Source organism: Pinus tabuliformis, chromosome 5_2, assembly GCF_031772625.1.
Source record: "Pinus tabuliformis cultivar Carrire ecotype Pingquan chromosome 5_2, CPIR1, whole genome shotgun sequence".
In the NCBI taxonomy this organism is placed as follows: Eukaryota; Viridiplantae; Streptophyta; class Pinopsida; order Pinales; family Pinaceae; genus Pinus; species Pinus tabuliformis.
The window spans coordinates 997,905,210-997,924,304 of record NC_142306.1 but is presented as its reverse complement, the minus strand read 5'-3'; the positions used below and the strand labels follow the sequence as shown (position 1 = coordinate 997,924,304).

General features: G+C 37.0%; 1 pseudogene; it reads right to left on the bottom strand.

Annotated features, from left to right (window-relative positions):
• LOC149162649 (boron transporter 1-like) overlaps positions 1-16,490 on the bottom strand; it is a 42,031-nt pseudogene extending 25,541 nt beyond the window's left edge.
• Positions 16,491-19,095: the final 2,605 nt, after the last annotated feature.

The following is a 19,095-nucleotide window of genomic DNA, read 5'->3' as shown; positions in this document are numbered from 1 at the left end:
ACTTTCGGAGTTGACTTTATGTACCTTTTCAGACTCTCTAAAAATGAAAAGGACCGAGTTATCTTTGTCGTTAGACTCGTTAAAAACATTAAATAGCGACAAGCTTGTCTTTAGATGAGAACGAGTTTCACTATCGGTAGGCTCGTTAAAACGTAGCGATGGGTTTGCCCGAAGGGCAAATTATAGAACAAGCATATGTTATCCTCCTCAAGCTTGACAAAAATAAAGAGGTACTGGTCAGCAATGACTGGGGAAAAATTGGGAAGAAACTCAAAGAACTTTATTGGTAGCAAGTCACTCTTGAACATGACACTTCCACTCCGTGCCTGAGTCGGGTTGGGTTGTTTCATTCACCGGTCACATCGCCATGGTCTCGCCATACCATCCATCTTTGGGGTAAATGCTACCAATCCATCACACAAGTGTCACCGATATGTTCAAGAGAAGTCATCCAGAGAAGTCGACCGTGTCCCATCCACTACCATACATTATCCTTCATTCTTTCATGACCGCCACCTTGAATCATATATCATCGGATCGTTTTCACCTCCATCAAAATCATTTGCTCCGTTCCGTGTCACTGCTGTGGGATACATTAAGGCTCTCCTTTGACGGATCGCTTCTTGTCGACATCAGCTCATTATCCAAGAAGTTGATCTAGGAACAACCCCTTCAGTACTTTGAAGCTTTCATGCCTCAATGGCAAGTTTCTCACATCCGGCAACAGGTATACATCAATGACCTTCGACCGAAAGATTTTGCATGGTGTTCGACGCCAAGTCCTTTATTCAAACCACGTGAATTGTACTGCAGTACCTTGAGGGTCATTATCATTATCGGTGATTCCTCTCGCGCTTGTTAACAGTTTACATCATTGATCGGTAATCAATCGATGTCTTTCCATGTTCGACCTCAGAACATTTCTCACATGGATCGACTTGTACTTAGAGTGAAGATCGAACGAGTTTGAAGACCCCGGATCTAGTTTCATCCATCCAGGCTGCGATATATATTCAGGAAAAATAAAGACATTGACATGTACAGCATTGCAGCACAGATAATCATCCTACCAAAGGATGATGATTTCAGCAGGATCATCAGTCTATCATCAGACAATTGTCTGTCCTATGTACAAAAAAATGAATTTATAAAGATGAGCATGGGAATGCCCGCCTCAGCTAGATCATGAAAACAATATGAAAAATAATGTATTGTATTGTATCTTATTACAGGTCTCCTCCCAGCATTGAATGAACTTCGGATCCTCCTAATAAAGCATTTCAACCGATAAACGGCCTCATACTTTAGGGGGCAACTGTTATAGACATTTTTGTGCCTTATAGCTATAAGCATGAAATGTCCATAATTCAAGGGATCCAAAGTCCCTAAAGATGTTGTTACAACTCCTAAAGGAACAAGGTCAACCAATGACAGCTTCTCCCAGAAGTTCTCCACCAAAAACCACTCAGAAATAGTCAATTCAGGATCAATTCAGAGGCTCCACTAGCTGCCTGCGTTGAAATGCAGAGTTTACACTGGCTAGTTGCACTGCAACGCAGGTGGAAGCACTACCAGGGTGCGCTGAGCGGGAAATGACAAATGGCAAGCTCATTCAACGAGGAGGAAAGACCCTGGAAGCTTCCAGAATCTTCTCCAATGACACTTGCCTCAATGAATTCGACTAGTGATGAGTAAGAGGTTCTCAACCTCCAAGTGGAAGCAAGAACTGACAGAGAGAAGCCACAAGTCAAAACATAAGCTGACTCATCCTCTCTGCTTACATCTATATATGGATCTCTCACCCAGAGGTTCAAGAGGCTGGAATTTTGTACTTTGCAGAGAATTGCTGTTGGTTTGAGATTGAGATTAGTACATTGGGTGATTTATGCTTTGTTGGAGGAGAGGGATGGATTCCTTTGCTGGGAGGTAGATGCTGGATTGGGCCTCACTTGGTTGTATCTCCTCTTGGACTTTATTACTCTATCAATAAACTATTTGAGTTTCTCCTACATGCTGTGTATCAATGATGTTTTGTTATGCTTACATGTTTAGCTTAATCTAATCTTGAGCTTTTTATGAATGTATATCTGTATCTTCTTGTAGTTTCTCTCTCTTGTGATCTTGCAGGAATTCGGTGAAGTTGGGCCGGTGAGGGAGCTGGGAGCTGGGAGCTACTGAAGAGAGGAGCAGTTGGATCAACAAACTAGCGAAAGATACAGGTTAGTTAGATCCTTCTTCCTCATTTACATTTCGTAAAGAAGAATACTCAATTAGTTTACTTCCTTTGTTGCTAAGGCACTATCACCTCTTAGAGTGGGATAGGGGCATTCCGAATTGGATACTTTTCCCAACAACAACTAAGCACTAATTCAGCATTGTAGGCTTCCTGAGCTATAGGGTTCCATCACCATTGAGATGTTATCATCAAAACAAACATAAAAACCACTTGAATATCATATCCTCTACACATCAACATAACAAGTAAATACTTGCGCTATAAAGCATAGAAAGCCATATTGCACAATATTATAAAATACCCTGTCCGTAACAACAGATGGCAAAGAATTTCAAATGATCAGTCATATTTGACAATCATAAACAACTTAATTTCCAAATAAAGTTTTGTTCAATAGTCTTGAAGAACTAGAACCACCACAACCCAGCTACACCAATGGTGCAAATCCTCAGCAAATGTGGTAAAATAATTTTTTTTAAACATGGTATACTTGATCATGTTACTTACACAGGGTTCCATCTGTTTTACTAGTATCCAAAGAGAAACTCACTGGTGAGATGATGCAGGCTACACTACAACAGGCCAATAGTATTTTTATCCCCACAGCTAATATACAAGTCAGGGTACAAAACCTAGATCTTTGAAATACTCGTGCTCCTGAGCACTACAAGTAGTGATGCATCCAAAAACACCAAAAAACTCATTTCCAAAATTCCTACACCTTTGTCTAACTGCAAACACATCTAATGTCAATTGGGTCTAGCTCCACTGGTTAGGTGGAATGATTGTTATCCTCCCTACAATGATTCTATTCCCACGAATGACATGTTGATATGGCCTTTGGCCCTAAAGAATTTGCTTAAGCCTAGGTGCTATCCTCATAATGAGGCAAAGTTCCCTGGGTTTTCTCAGGATATATTTTGCAAAAAGCATTTTAGTCAATTGGGTCTAGCCCAAGCAATTGAGGGGGAATGTTATCCCTCCACAACCAGGACCAATTCTCACAAGTGACATGTTGACCTCTTAATGAATGTATTGTTGATTGCATCGTACCCCAAATAATTTGGGTTTACCCTGGATACCATCCTCAGAATGAGAGGAAGTGCCAGAACAACATGAGGACAGCATGAGGTAAGTGTGTAAAACTAGCAAGAAACCTATTCTAGATAGAGTGTTCCACCCTAGCCTAGGAATGACATTTTTAAGGGTTCACATGTGTGCATAAAAAGCACCTCACCCCACCTCGAGCCTCGCGCTCCACTATCTGAGCAGATCTTCCATGAGGTCAAGTAGTATGGTGAATTAGCACTAGGGGAAATTATAATTCCCCCCTACAGAACTCGGCTGAAGTTGTAGAGGTATAAAGTCACAGGTAAGCACTATCCATAACAACATATCACAAGGTTCTATAGGGATTTTGAGTCATCGTTTTTGAGTGAGATGTGTGTCCAATCATTTCTTTGTAATTCGTCAATCTAGCTTTTATAGGACTTGAACCATTGAATATGGCTTCATCGAATATCCCTAACCCTAATGAACCTAGTGGATATCACCATCACGTGTGGATAACACTGCTTCAAATACAAGACCCAGTACGGTAGACTAAACGCATGAACGCATGCACCCAACACACTTAGAAAAGTACACCATTCACAAAATAGACATTCATGCATGCCCTCCACTGGATGGGTAACTGTGCCTTCCTAATTGAAGACAATACATTCATACATGTGCTTCATCCAGTGATCCTACTAAACTATTGCGCCTCCATTAGAGGATCTCTTATGTGCCCTCTACTAAACATCAACTTTCCTCTGTACAAGCTGGAATGTATTTGTTGAAGGATGATGTTGTTGTCGAAGGAGAACAACTACTGAGAAATAGGTAAAACTTAAGACTACCTCCACTCTTGTATCAAATAAAAGTAAAATTGTTGTCAAATTAAGCAATATTGTTAAGCAATTTTCTCTTTGTATATTCAGCAAGCCAACAATGAAAAATATTATATCATATGTGGGTACATGGAGCAGTTAGAAATCAGTCTACTGCCATAGACTGAAATGGAGTACAACCCTTTTACAAGGCCTATGGTACCAAGTGCAACATCTAATCTTCTTCTGGAAAAAAACTAAAAGAGCTTTATTGCATTTTGAATTTCAAATGCTTGTTAAATGATCAAGTGGTAGTTGCAAAGAACAACTCAAACTGGGTGATATCAAAACAAAATAATTTAGTATTTCCAAGACAAAATAACATTACTGATGTATCTCTGGATTCCATGAAAACAAAGCAATTCGATGTATTGAAATGATATTAGGAGATTAGTAAAGAGGATCAAATTAAGTGATGTTATGGCCATACCATTGTATCCATTTACGCTTCGAGCGAAAAGACTCAGCAACACCAAGAACATCGACTGCCCTCCAAGAAAATGTAGTCCTTGTGGTTTGTAGAGAGTCTTCACACTCTAACATCGGGCTCTTCAAACCATCTCTGCACAAGGTCATTACAAATGTAAAAAATCAGCAAGACACAAATTTGGTAGTAAATATGACCAAAAGAAGAACTAGTGCAAACAATTTTCACAATCCTATTTTTGAAACCAACATTATAATCTCCTTAGCATTATGATCAGCTGTCAGTGTTCTTCCCAAGTCAGCAAACTCAGCTCTGCCTTGAAAAGTGTAATTGCATAAAAGGAATGTCGATCTCATGCCAATAGGTCTCCTACGATGAATGCGCAGGAACCTAGTACATAGACCATTTTTCTCTTCGCTTAGCTACCTATGGCTTATTTCCCTTTCCAAATATCAATAATTCTTTTCCAAGAAAACATAAAATAAGAATAATATTTTACTATATTCTAAAAGGTGAAGATGTTGAAATCATGCCACAAAGTGAAAGGAAATCAAATATCTTTCCTCAAACCACCAAATATATAAAGAAAACAACAATAATTATAAAAATAAAACTAGATCTGTCGATCTATGCATGAAATGAGTCAAGCGACTAAAAAAATATGACCAAAATAAACCAAAAATTTCAAACTTTACAATATCCTCTAAACAAGCAGCAAACAAACTGCTAAAATTTTCTACGATATTAGAGCTAGACATCAATGCAATTTCATGTACTTGAATAAGACCATTGTTGCTTAGCGTTAGACTTCTTAAATTAGTTATTTATCATTTAATACTAGGACACTATCTATGTGAAAAGAAATAGGTCCCAGCTTCATCAAATCTGACTTCATTTCAAATCAAAGATCAAATCCAAAGGACACTAACTCGTTACTCTTGGATGGTGCTAATGTTAAATACACAAAATAACAAAAAATAAAGATATGATAAAAAAGTAGACCTGCAAGATTATATTGGTCGAGTGTGACAGGGACACAAATAACTGAGACTAGAGAGATTTATAGAAGGCAGTAGTTACTATTGTGTGATTAGTGGTATGGTGGAGAGACCTACCAAGAAGGGACGTTGGTCTCGGAAAAGTATAGTAGGGAGATCCATAGAGCATTTATGTAAAAGGAAGATGAGAAGTGTCGTCTTCAAGCTGGTTTATGTTATGGTAGAATTTTGTTGGTGATAAGTGGTAACAAAACACTTACATCAATAGGTAAAAAGTAAATTCGGGGCATGAGTTGGACTGACTCATGTTATCTCATCCCTTAATGGTCCTAAGGACATGTGGGGACGCGAACAACTTAGTACCTAAAAGACTTGAAAACATGCCTGACAAATGACTGACAAGAAATGGCTAGCAAATGACTTGAAAGTCTTGTTAAATTTGTTATTTATCGTTTAATAATAGTCAGACACTATCTATGTGAAAATAAATAGGTCCCAACCTCACCAAATCCAGCTTTATTTCCTGTCACAGATAAGAAACAAACAATGTAATGATTAAATATGAAACATCAATCTTAAAATAACACACATCAAAATAATTTTGCTGCAATGTTACAATGAAAAATACAAATATAGAACCTATTTTTACCTGAAGTTGACATATAGTAATTTTGCATGATCAATGGAACATGTATACCAAAATAAGAGTCCTAGGGTATTTCAATTTCCCAGTTCTCATCTTGGTCCTCATTTTCTAAATTGTGAACATGATCTTCTCTAAATGAACTGTCATTATGAGCCTCCAAAACATTATGTTCTATATCAAGTTCATTAGATAGATTTATTATATTGTTTTCTCCCCTTCTATCACAATCTGATCGCCAAAGAGTTAGTGCTCTTTCATATGGAAAACTGTCAATGTCATACTTTGTTACATATAATCTTAAACATGTATCCACATGTTTATCAAGCTTGTTCCTCAACTTTGACTTCAAGAATGATAATGCACTAAACATTCTCTCATCCTCCACTGATCCCAAAATCATGGTTTGACACAAATCTGCTAATTTGAAATATTATGATATGTTTTCTTGCAGGTATTGGCTAGCACTTAAAGTAGTCCATAATCTTGTTATAACACCATTTTCATTAGGATTCTCCAAAAAAGGATATTGCTTCCACATTGTTTCAGCAAAGCGTCCACCTTGTTGATACAATTTTGATGAATCTAAAATACCTTCAATTTGTTCTCCATGTATCGAGACTTTCTTGCAAAAATGGTCTACTAAACATTTTAATCTTTTTTGAAAATCAGCTTTTAAAGTTCTTGGACATTGACAATTGTTCCAATATTGAGGGTATACCACACACATGGCCTCCAACAATTCATCTCGAGGAAATCGTTCTCTTATCTCTAATGATAGTGATCTTGCAATTTCTATCAAATTTTGTCTCACTGAAATCACAATATTATCAAATTGGTCTCTTGACACGGGGAAATCTTTGGTGATTCGTCCCGTCTTACTAATATAATGAAAGGGAACCATATACCCACGCACTACGATACATAGTATCCCTTTTTCATCAAAGGTCAAAAAAATTTCAGTATTTTCTATATTGATGATCTCAGTCCAACTTTTAAACTCTGGACCAGTAAAAGAGTCTGGCATCATATACAAATTATCCAATGCAAGACATGCTGACTTTCTTGCATTTGTGTATTCCGCAATATACATTGTGCGATTCTGAGACATTTTCACGAGGACATTCATTTCATGTAGCATAGGAAGAATTCCAGCCAATGTCAATAATGTCTCTATATTAGTTAGTTGAGAAAGAAGATCTTGAGCTTTGTCTACATTATAGCGATTTTCATACATCAACCCTACCAAAGATTTGAACTCACTAAATAGTCTTTGAGCTGGTCCATTTAATGAGATCCATCTTGTATCAACATCTTTCAGTAGTTTTCTTCCATCCGTAATACCATCTGCAAATTGTTGAAACTCTAAATATCGTTTGGGACTACGAGAAAAGTATGCATGAGTCTCAAATACAAGATCTTCAAATTTTGAAACTGATGGAAACTTGCTTACTATTTTAAACGCAAGATTCATCCTATGAGCCATACAATGAATATTAAGCATATATGGTGAAGCTGATAGTTGTAGCCTAACACAAAGGCCATTCCTTTGTCCTTGCATTACCGCTGCTCCATCTGCTCCAACACATACCACCTTTTTTGCAATCATTAATTCATCCATACCACTTTCCTTCAATCCATTAAGAACAAGTTCATAAATATTTTCAGCTGTAGAAGTCTCTCTCATCTTATTAATCCCAAGTAGATAGGAATGTCTAATATGGTCATTAACCATATAAATGCTCATGCAAATCCATGAAGTATTATCTATCGCTGTAACCTCATCTAAAGACAATGCCAAAAACCTAGCATTTGCAATCTTCTCTTTCAAATCATCCTTTTCTACTTGAGCTAGATATCCTGCCCATCCCCAACCACTAGTTACAGACCAATGAGAAGATGAAAAGTTTGGCACTTGAAGAAAAGATAGTAATTTCATGTGATCTGGATAATCTGTCATAGGACGACCTTTAGATAAGATGTGAAATACAGTGCTCAATTGTATCGTCTTGGATAACAAATTTCTTTCCATCGTCTTTTCAAATAGAGATATGATGGTTCCTCCGTCCGCCTCAAGTTTCCTCTTACATAATAAATATTTTTTATATTCTTCTGCATATTCAACATGTCGGCATTCCTCGGAAGATTTCCATCTAACAATAGATTTCTCTTTACCATTTACAGTTTTCTTTTCATACACCTTTCCTGCATGCTTTTGTACCGTATCTAGCTTCATCTGAAATTTCACTTCCTTTTGAGTTTTCCGACTACACACAATACATCTAACTTGTCGGAAAAGCTCTTTCTCATTTGTAGGAGGTATTTCTTCAATAAATGGAAAACTTGAGAACCAATTTTCTTGGAATCGTCTCCCTATGGCCCACTGGCCTCTTTTCCTTTTCCGCGAATGGATTGTGTCACTTTCCAAGGAAAAATCTTTAACATTTTCATCACCAATTTCTGTTGAAACTGCATTTATCTCACCCTGACCACTTGAGGAACCTATTTCTTCATCCATTGTATGGATATCAAATGCATTTCCACAAGAGTTAACCTCTCTCTCAGTAACAGATTGTTCAAAGGAGCTTGAATCATGAAGAGAATGTGTACTTTTGGATGGAGCCTTTTGAAAGTAAGATAATACATCTAGTTGCCTTAATGGTTTCTTCCCATGATTATCTTTTGACATCTCACTAAATATTCCACAAGTAAAATTTCCAATCGATCTGCAAACCTGCATCAACAGTTTTCAAGCGTTGAGATATGCTTCATATAAATTCACTTGTTCATAGAAAATAGAATTATACTTTGCAAAATAATTGTTGAGTCAACATTGAAAGAACATATATCAGAAATTGAATTTTGAGGAAAAATGGAATTTCACAAAAATTATTTAACAATGATAATGGGAAACTATTAAATTTTAAGACATAAAATATAATAATTCATTCGTATAACATTGAAACAACATCACTTTCTTTGAATTATTCCTAATTTCCTACAGAAGTTGGTTGACAGGATTCAGGACCTGGTCCCCTCCTCCCAAGCCATCTTACAGTATGTCTACCATGCCCAAAACTCAAAAGCTAATGCTAAGCCAAATGAAAGGGTATTGCTACCTGAGGAAGAAATTTGAACAACTAGAAATCTAAGTATGGAAAGGGTAGAGCCTCCATCCCTTAGCATGTGAAAAATAAATGGTTAAAATATAATAAGATGGAAAGCTTAATTTGGAAGTCTTGATAGGGTCAAGGAAAGCCACTATTACTTCCACATCAAGAGGTTTGTTTAGAGAAAAGCTCATCTACTGAAAGTCAGGGCTTCTTTCCGACCAATCACTAGCCTTAGGAAGATGAGACTTCAAGAGAAACAATCAAGTCTGAAGATATAGGAGTTGATGAATGCCATTGCTCAGTTGGCTTGGCATTCTCTGTTTTATAAATCAAACAGTGTAAGCGGAACTATTTTGAGGAGTGCAGAAGGTTTAAGCATGTCTAGTTCCAGTTTTGGGCAAAATGGTGAACATTGAACCTTAGAAAATAACACAGATCTAGAATTATCAAAACCTGCATTTTTCTTTTTATGATCAAAGCAAACCTTTTTCATTGAAGGATCTCCTTTATGATATACTAGTCAAGGGTAAAGCTGGCCAAGTTTCTTCGTGATAACAACAAAATCTTATATGGTCTGGTTAAGAAAAATATTCAAATTCTGCTTGGCTTCTTGCTAAAGATATTTCCTCAAGAGGTTTTCCATTTTGCAGCATTCTCAGAAATTTTATAGTCTGGAGTATCAAAGAAAGTTATCTCAGGAATGTTCTCAACTATGATCAAAAGTCTAAAGACCTACCTATTTTTACTGACATCTAAGTGACAGCAATTTTCTCATGTAATTCTTCTTAAAGTCAAATTTTTCAAGGGGTTGTGCTCCAAGTGGGCTATTAGAGCCTGCCAACCCACAACTTCAATGACCAAAATATTCTAGGCAATACAGTTAGTACAGAAGAAATATATTTTATAGATATAGTATCATCGTTCAATACCTGCCAACAGAAAAATTTAAGCCTGACCAACTTGTAGGATGCTGCAAGTCAAGACTCAGATTGAAAGGTTGTCCTGCCTTTATTACAAAGTTCTATCTAATTTTGTAGCATAAGATATAAGGCTGAGAAACAATGTAGATAAGGCAAGATAATTTTATTTAAGTCTAAATAAAGCCTGACAGATAGGTAAATGGGACTACAAAGTACAACCAGTGATGCTAATATGTAGGGGAACCCTTATATGGTCTGGTTAAGAAAAATATTCAAATTCTACCCGGACTGTGGTAGGTATCCTAGGTTTATATCCTCAGTTAAATTTCAATATCTTTTTTCTAAACACAACTTAGTTTTGACTTAGTCTTTGATTTTCCATATGCTTCTCTACCAGCATACTGGCTCCCCTTGTGTTTTCTCTGTGAGCACTGCTTTGTAACCAAGCTTTGCTGTGTAGCCGACTGAATCAAGGTTGTTAGACCAATTTAATTCATCCTCCTTATCTCTAATTTTGATTGTACTTAGTTGCAATATGTTAAGTTGTTAACATAGCCAACTCGATTGTCAAACGAATATCCTTCCAAACCTGTTGACCTTGCTGATATCTAGTGTTGTTTCTGCATGGTGGTGAAATTTGGATCCACAATATCAGCTTGAGTGTGTGCCATTGTTATGCAGGGTCTCAATAGTTTCTTCATTAATCTCCTGGAGCCTTTTAAACCTCACCTAGGGATCTTCACCTATTCTCACTTTCTCTCCATTTCCTATTCTCCACATTGTACTTAGTTGTAATATGTTAACATAGCCATCTCAATTGTCCTTTGAACCTCCTTCCAAGCCTGTTGACCTTGCAAATTTCCAGTGCTGTTTATATATGGTGATCAATTTTGGACATAACATCAGCTTGAGTGAGTATGCCATTGCCAGGGTCTTGATAGTTTCTTCATTAATCTTGTGGAGCTAGGTGTCTTCACCTATTTTCACATTCAATCCATTTCCTATTCTCCACATTGCCAATTGCCCAGCAGAGGAAAAGATTGAACAAGAGCCTTTTAACCATTGAGACATTTGTAATAATTTTATTTGGAAGTCTAATCCATTCCTCCAAAGATCATAGGTCCACATATTTTTGCCCTATGACTTGATGCCACAAACTTGCCCCTATATTACTTTCCATATGCTCTTGGAAACTACACCTTGCCATAATAGTGTGTATTTTTTTAAACTCTCAACCTTCTTTTGGTTTGGCAATTTCTTTCCATTTTATGAGGGAGCATCCTTGATTTTAATTACGTAACTTACACACACGTAAGCTATAAATGATAAACTTGAATTTTATTAGGACAATAAGTAATATAACTTTAGATCGTTGAAAGTTGCAATTTGAGTAATGAAGGCATTTCATCCATTGATGAATGAAGGCATTCCTCCATTGGTTGTTGGAGTATATGTGATTTGGTTCATAGTTCTTTTGATGTTTTAAGCCCACAAACTAAGGTTCATCATTAGGACATTAGTGTTAAGATATTTCATCTTTCCTCGGTATATATATTTACATGCTTCCTTAATTTGTTATGAACTAATTGTATAACCCGCTGAACATGAATTATAATAGACTTTTGTCATCATTATTAAGCCACAGTAAAAGGGGTAAGCTGATTATGCTTGTCATGATATAAAAGATTCTAAGATGCAAGTGTGAGAACCCAACCTACAACCTAGACTACTGAGCACAGGGAAAAACTTCAGTTGTTGCTTTGCACTTCATTATTCCTAAGAGATGAAAGCCAACTACAAGTCTACAACTAATCTTTAATCCATCATCTTGCTAAAGACAACTTGTATTATTTTCTATTTTGATGGCCTCTTTGATCCTTCTTTCATAGTAGTTGTTCCATCAACTAGTGAATGTGTGAACATATTTGAACCAAAAAAGCCCAGCAATAATTTCTCTGTATCGTATGTAGATCCAGTAAACAATGGCTTCATGCATGGTTCTGAAGGACATAATCCAGGGCCTGGTTTCACAGCTATTGAAGCTAGCCTGTCCACTGTGTCGTACTTGAATGACAATACCTACAAAGGTAAAAACACATTACCCTATCAGAATCCTCAAGAGGTGGCTTCAAACTATGGTTACAACTCAGATCCAAATGATTAGGAAAGATCAGGCCAAGCAGTTAGACCAGATTTTAATCAAAGTAAGATATACAGCCAAGCAACCCATCAAGAACCTTGCTGATATCTAGTACTGTTTCTGCATGGTAGTCAAATTTGGATCCACAATATCAGCTTGAGTGTGTGCCATTGTTATGCAGTGTCTCAATAGTTTCTTCATTAATCTCCTGGATCCTTTTAAACCTCACCTAGGGATCTTCACCTATTCTCACTTTCTCTCCATTTCCTATTCTCCACATTGTACTTAGTTGTAATATGTTAACATAGCCATCTCGATTGTCCTTTGAACCTCCTTCCAAGCCTGTTGACCTTGCAAATTTCCAGTGCTGTTTCTATATGGTGATCAATTTTGGACATAACATCAGCTTGAGTGAGTATGCCATTGCTAGGGTATTGATAGTTTCTTCATTAATCTTGTGGAGCTAGGTGTCTTCACCTATTTTCACATTCAATCCATTTCCTATTCTCCACATTGCCAATTGCCCAGCAGAGGAAAAGATTGAACAAGAGTCTTTTAACCATTGAGACATTTGTAATAATTTTATTTGGAAGTCCAATCCATTCCTCCAAAGATCATAGGTCCACATATTTTTTCCCTATGACTTGATGCCACAAACTTGCCCTTGTATTACTTTCCATATGCTCTTGGAAACTACAGCCTTGCCATAATAGTGTGTATTTTTTTAAACTCTCAAACTACAGCCTTGCCTTATTTTGGAAACTACAGCCTTGCCTTATTTTGGTTTGGCTATTTCTTTCCATTTTATGAGGGAGCATACTTGATTTTAATTATGTAACTTACACGCACGTAAGCTATAAATGATAAACTTGAATTTTATTAGGACAATAAGTAATATAACTTTAGATCGTTGAAAGTTGCAGTTTGAGTAATGAAGGCATTTCATCCATTGATGAATGAAGGAATTCCTCCATTGGTTGTTGGAGTATATGTGATTTGGTTCATAGTTCTTTTGATGTTTTAAGCCCACAAATTGAGGTTCATCATCAGGACTTTAGTGTCAAGATATTTCATCTTTCCTCGGTATATATATTTACATGCTCCCTTAATTTGTTAATGAACTAATTTTGTTAATGAAAGTTCAGGCCAAGCAGTTAGACCGGATTTTAATCAAAGTCAGATGTACAGCCAAGCAACCATCAAGAACCTTGCTGATATCTAGTGTTTTTTCTGCATGGTGGTCAAATTTGGATCCACAATATCAGCTTGAGTGTGTGCCATTGTTATGTAGGGTCTCAATAGTTTCTTCATTAATCTCCTGGAGGCTTTTAAACCTCACCTAGGGATCTTCACCTATTCTCACTTTCTCTCCATTTACTATTCTCCACATTGTACTTAGTTGTAATATGTTAACATAGCCATCTCGATTGTCCTTTGAACCCCTTCCAAGCCTGTTGACCTTGCAAATTTCCAGTGTTGTTTCTATATGGTGATCAATTTTGGACATAACATCAGCTTGACTGAGTATGCCATTGCCAGGGTCTTGATAGTTTCTTCATTAATCTTGTGGAGCTAGGTGTCTTCACCTATTTTCACATTCAATCCATTTCCTATTTTCCACATTGCCAATTGCCCAGCAGAGGAAAATATTGAACAAGAGCCTTTTAACCATTGAGACATTTGTAATAATTTTATTTGGAAGTCTAATCCATTCCTCCAAAGATCATAGGTCCACATATTTTTGCCCTATGACTTGATGCCACAAACTTGCCCCTGTATTACTTTCCATATGCTCTTGGAAACTACAGCCTTGCCATAATAGTGTGTATTTTTTTAAACTCTCAAACTACAGCCTTGCCTTATTTTGGAAACTACAGCCTTGCCTTATTTTGGTTTGGCTATTTCTTTCCATTTTATGAGGGAGCATCGTTGATTTTAATCATGTAACTTACACACACATAAGCTATAAATGATAAACTTGAATTTTATTAGGACAATAAGTAATATAACTTTAGATCGTTGAAAGTTGCAGTTTGAGTAATGAAGGCATTTCATCCATTGATGAATGACGGAATTCCTCCATTGGTTGTTGGAGTATATGTGATTTGGTTCATAGTTCTTTTGATGTTTTAAGCCCACAAACTAAGGTTCATCATTAGGACTTTAGTGTCAAGATATTTCATCTTTCCTCGGTATATATATTTACATGCTTCCTTAATTTGCTAATGAACTAATTTGTCAATGAAAGATCAGGCCAAGCAGTCAGACCGGATTTTAATCAAAGTCAGATATACGGCCAAGCAACCCATCAAGAACCTTGTTGATATCTAGTGTTGTTTCTGCATGGTGGTCAAATTTGGATCCACAATATCAGCTTGAGTGTGTGCCATTGTTATGCAGGGTCTGAATAGTTTCTTCATTAATCTCCTGGAGCCTTTTAAACCTCACCTAGGGATCGTCACCTATTCTCACTTTCTCTCCATTTCCTATTCTCCACATTGTACTTAGTTGTAATATGTTAACATATCCATCTCGATTGTCCTTTGAACCTCCTTCCAAGCCTGTTGACCTTGCAAATTTCCAGTGTTGTTTCTATATGGTGATCAATTTTGGACATAACATCAGCTTGAGTGAGTATGCCATTGCCAGGGTCTTGATAGTTTCTTCATTAATATTGTGGAGCTAGGTGTCTTCACCTATTTTCACATTCAATCCATTTCCTATTCTCCACATTGCCAATTGCCCAACAGAGGAAAAGATTGAACAAGAGCCTTTTAACCATTGAGACATTTGTAACAATTTTATTTGGAAATCTAATCCATTCCTCCAAAGATCATAGGTCCACATATTTTTTCCCTATGACTTGATGCCACAAACTTGCCCCTGTATTACTTTCCATATGCTCTTGGAAACTACAGCCTTGCCATAATAGTGTGTATTTTTTTAAACTCTCAAACTACAGCCTTGCCTTATTTTGGAAACTACAGCATTGCCTTATTTTGGTTTGGCTATTTATTTCCATTTTATGAGGGAGCATCCTTGATTTTAATTATGTAACTTACACACACGTAAGCTATAAATGATAAACTTGAATTTTATTAGGACAATAAGTAATATAACTTTAGATCGTTGAAAGTTGCAGTTTGAGTAATGAAGGCATTTCATCCATTGACGAATGAAGGAATTCCTCCATTGGTTGTTGGAGTATATGTGATTTGGTTCATAGTTCTTTTGATGTTTTAAGCCCACAAACTAATGTTCATCATCAGGACTTTAGTGTCAAGATTTTTCATCTTTCCTCGGTATATATATTTACATGCTTCCTTAATTTGTTAATGAACTAATTGTATAACCGGCTGAACATGAATTATAATAGACTTTTGTTATCATTATTAAGCCACAGTAAAAGGGGTAAGCTGATTATGCTTGTCATGATATAAAATATTCTAAGATGCAAGTGTGAGAACCCAACCTACAACCTAGACTACTGAGCACAGGGAAAAACTTCAGTTGTTGCTTTGCACTTCATTATTCCTAAGAGATGAAAGCCAACTACAAGTCTGCAAGTAATCTTTAATCCATCATCTTGCTAAAGACAACTTGTATTAGTTTCTATTTTGATGGCCTCTTTGATCCTTCTTTCATAGTAGTTGTTCCATCAACTAGTGAATGTGTGAACATCTTTGAACCAAAAAAGCCCAGCAATAATTTCTCTGTATCGTATGTAGATCCAGTAAACAATGGCTTCATGCATGGTTCTGAAGGACATAATCCAGGGCCTGGTTTCACAGCTACTGAAGCTAGACTGTCTGCTGTGTCATACCTGAATGACAATACCTACAAAGATACAAACACATTACCCTATCAGAATCCTCAAGAGCTGGCTTCAAACTATGGTTACAACTCAGATCCAAATTATTGGGAAAGATCAGGCCAAGCAGTTAGACTGGATTTTAATCAAAGTTAGATATACAGCCAAGCAACCCATCAAGAACCTTGGGCATCCCATTATTACATAACTGGTCAAAACTCTGAAAGGGAGGAGGAACCTGGTAGTTCAAGTTACATGCAAAATCTGCCATATCCATAAGGCACCACCATTTTTAACTTTTTCCAGAACGCATGATTACCACGCAGATGGAAGATAAGGGTTTAGACAAAATGGTGTTTCAGTTTCAATAATCAAAGAACGGAGATGATGATTTAGATGGGATGGAGGGTAAGAATTATTATTATGCTCAGGGGTCTGGTTATGCTGGGTAATACAATAAGCCTGACAAATAAGGGAGGGAAATGTGAAGGCTATTATTACGTTGCCTGCATGGTAGCATTCTTATCTTTTCACTCATTATACATTTTACCGGAATTTTTTTTCTTGGTTTGATCCGGTGTTTCTTCTTCTCATTGCCTTAGTGGAGTGTAAGATATCTGGTCGATATTAGAGTTGTTCCTGTCCTCTATTCAAGCAAAATCCTACATATTAAGTGGGTGTCTTTTTTCCCAAACTCAAAACATAGTTCTTCATAGTGTAGGCACTCCCATAGGTTACCAGGTTCTTAATTCTTTATTGGTGCAATCTTGCATCTTATGTAACTGGAAATAGCTACATGCAACTCTTATCTTTGGGTCCTAGTATTTTTGGTTAACCAAACCTGAAAGTGGACCATTTTAGAGTGCACTATACAAAATGCATGGGCAGGCATGCTTGGATCATTCCTCGAATGGTTCAACAATGTAGGCCACTTTGCTTGTTAAAAACGTGTTGTCAGTGGTTTATCAAAGTCCAAATGACCGGGGTAAATGGCAAGATAATGTTAAATATGAAAAATCCGTTGCATGCTCTGAAAAACATAGCAGAATAAGTGGAAGCAGAGATTCAACCATGGGTAAAATTAAGCGAAAAGAAAATTTTTGCAATGCTCGACATGGTCTAGTCAAATATTATGCATACTACGAGCAACTCCAGTGTTGTATATAAAAACAGTCACCATGGATAAACTTGCCAGCAAAATAAAGCAACATTCAATACAGTTCAGCATACCTTATAAAGTTCTCATATGTTGAAACGCACTCACGTGTTGAATACTATGATCTCTGTTCAACTTTTCGATCAGATGTAAAAAGGTCATTATCAGTCATCACTTCCTCAATACTTCCACCACTGTACAAGGCCTCGGCCACAATCAGAATGGACCATTTCCTGAAAAGTCAATATACCATTCAGGTTAATTTTGACATAATGATACTTCTACATGTTTTTTCAGCTTTAGTTATTTTCTTTTGCTTCTGGGGTAACAGGTAGATGGAGAGAATCTTTAACAAAATTTGATATCCAACCATGAAAAAAAAAATCACGGTCTCTTGCAACCATGGTTATATTTGCTTCCAAACCAACGGAAGCATTCAGCGTTCACTGGCAAAGTGATTATCACCGTTGTTCCAACTGCAGGAGGCATGAACAACTGATAATCTGTATCATACTCAGCAACTATCTTCTCCTGTACTTCAAACTTGAAGAAAAACAAGACATATGAAGCCAACTTACCCTGATTCAAAAGCCGGCTACAGATGGGCAGGACCTGCATAAAGGGGCCTAATTTCTCGCGCTCAGCCAACAATTCTGTCAAGTACCAACTGTTGTTGTTGCTACTGCAGTGGCATGAGCCGTTCAAATCCAAGAAACCATGGATACCAAAACAAGAGAAGAATAAGCGGATTGAACAATGAAAATGCAAGAATATCGCACCGAAACTGCTGCTGCTAACTAGAACATTTAGATTTGTGAACTATGATGAAAAAACCTATTTCAAAACCATTTTTATACAGGACCAGGGAGCCATATACACCCTGAATCCAAAATTCATGAAAACAACGGGCTGAATCCGTGAAAACAGGGAGCCGCCCTCCAATTAAGCTCCACCCTCCATTTCAAAACAAATCTAACCTCCCAGGACCAAATCGACCCTCACAAACCACTGCCAGGACCAAATCGACCCTCAAAAACCACTCCCAAACCAGAAAACCCAAACTGTAAATCAGAAATGGCGATTTTGATCTCCCAAACTGGGAGCAAATATCAAAATGGGGCGATTTTAAGAAAATACGATTCGGTTAGTTTATCCGCCCTGGGCTAAAATAAAAAAATAAATTAATTTTTAAATAAAATGAGGGCTAATTATATAAAAAAGTTTTTATTATTTTAATTAAAAATTCGCCCCATTAAAATATAAAAAGCCTTAAATTTCACCTTTGGGCGATTATTCGCCCCTAAAATTAACCTTGATGATGCATATTCAAGCCAGATAATCACATCTACTATGATTGACCCCAGAAATGGGTGAACACCCCCAGACTACAAGGCTTTAGACCACCAATTACTCACAATTTGAGGATTAAGTGAACATGGAGAATACTGACCACACCAGCAGATGCACAAGACCATGTGATGGCCGGCTGCAACCAGTAAAGAGGTCTGCAAATCTATTTCCTAATGCAAAAATAGGATGACAGCTCTCTAGCACCAAGTAAATAGAAACCTGCATAACACATTCAATAATACATACTAGCTTCTAACACAGAGGTGGGATGACAGCCCCTATGATGCTAAACATCAAGAGTACATGAAAAATGCATAACAGGCATAGCCTAGAACATAGAAGAAATGGAAAGTGAGCAATTAACAACAAA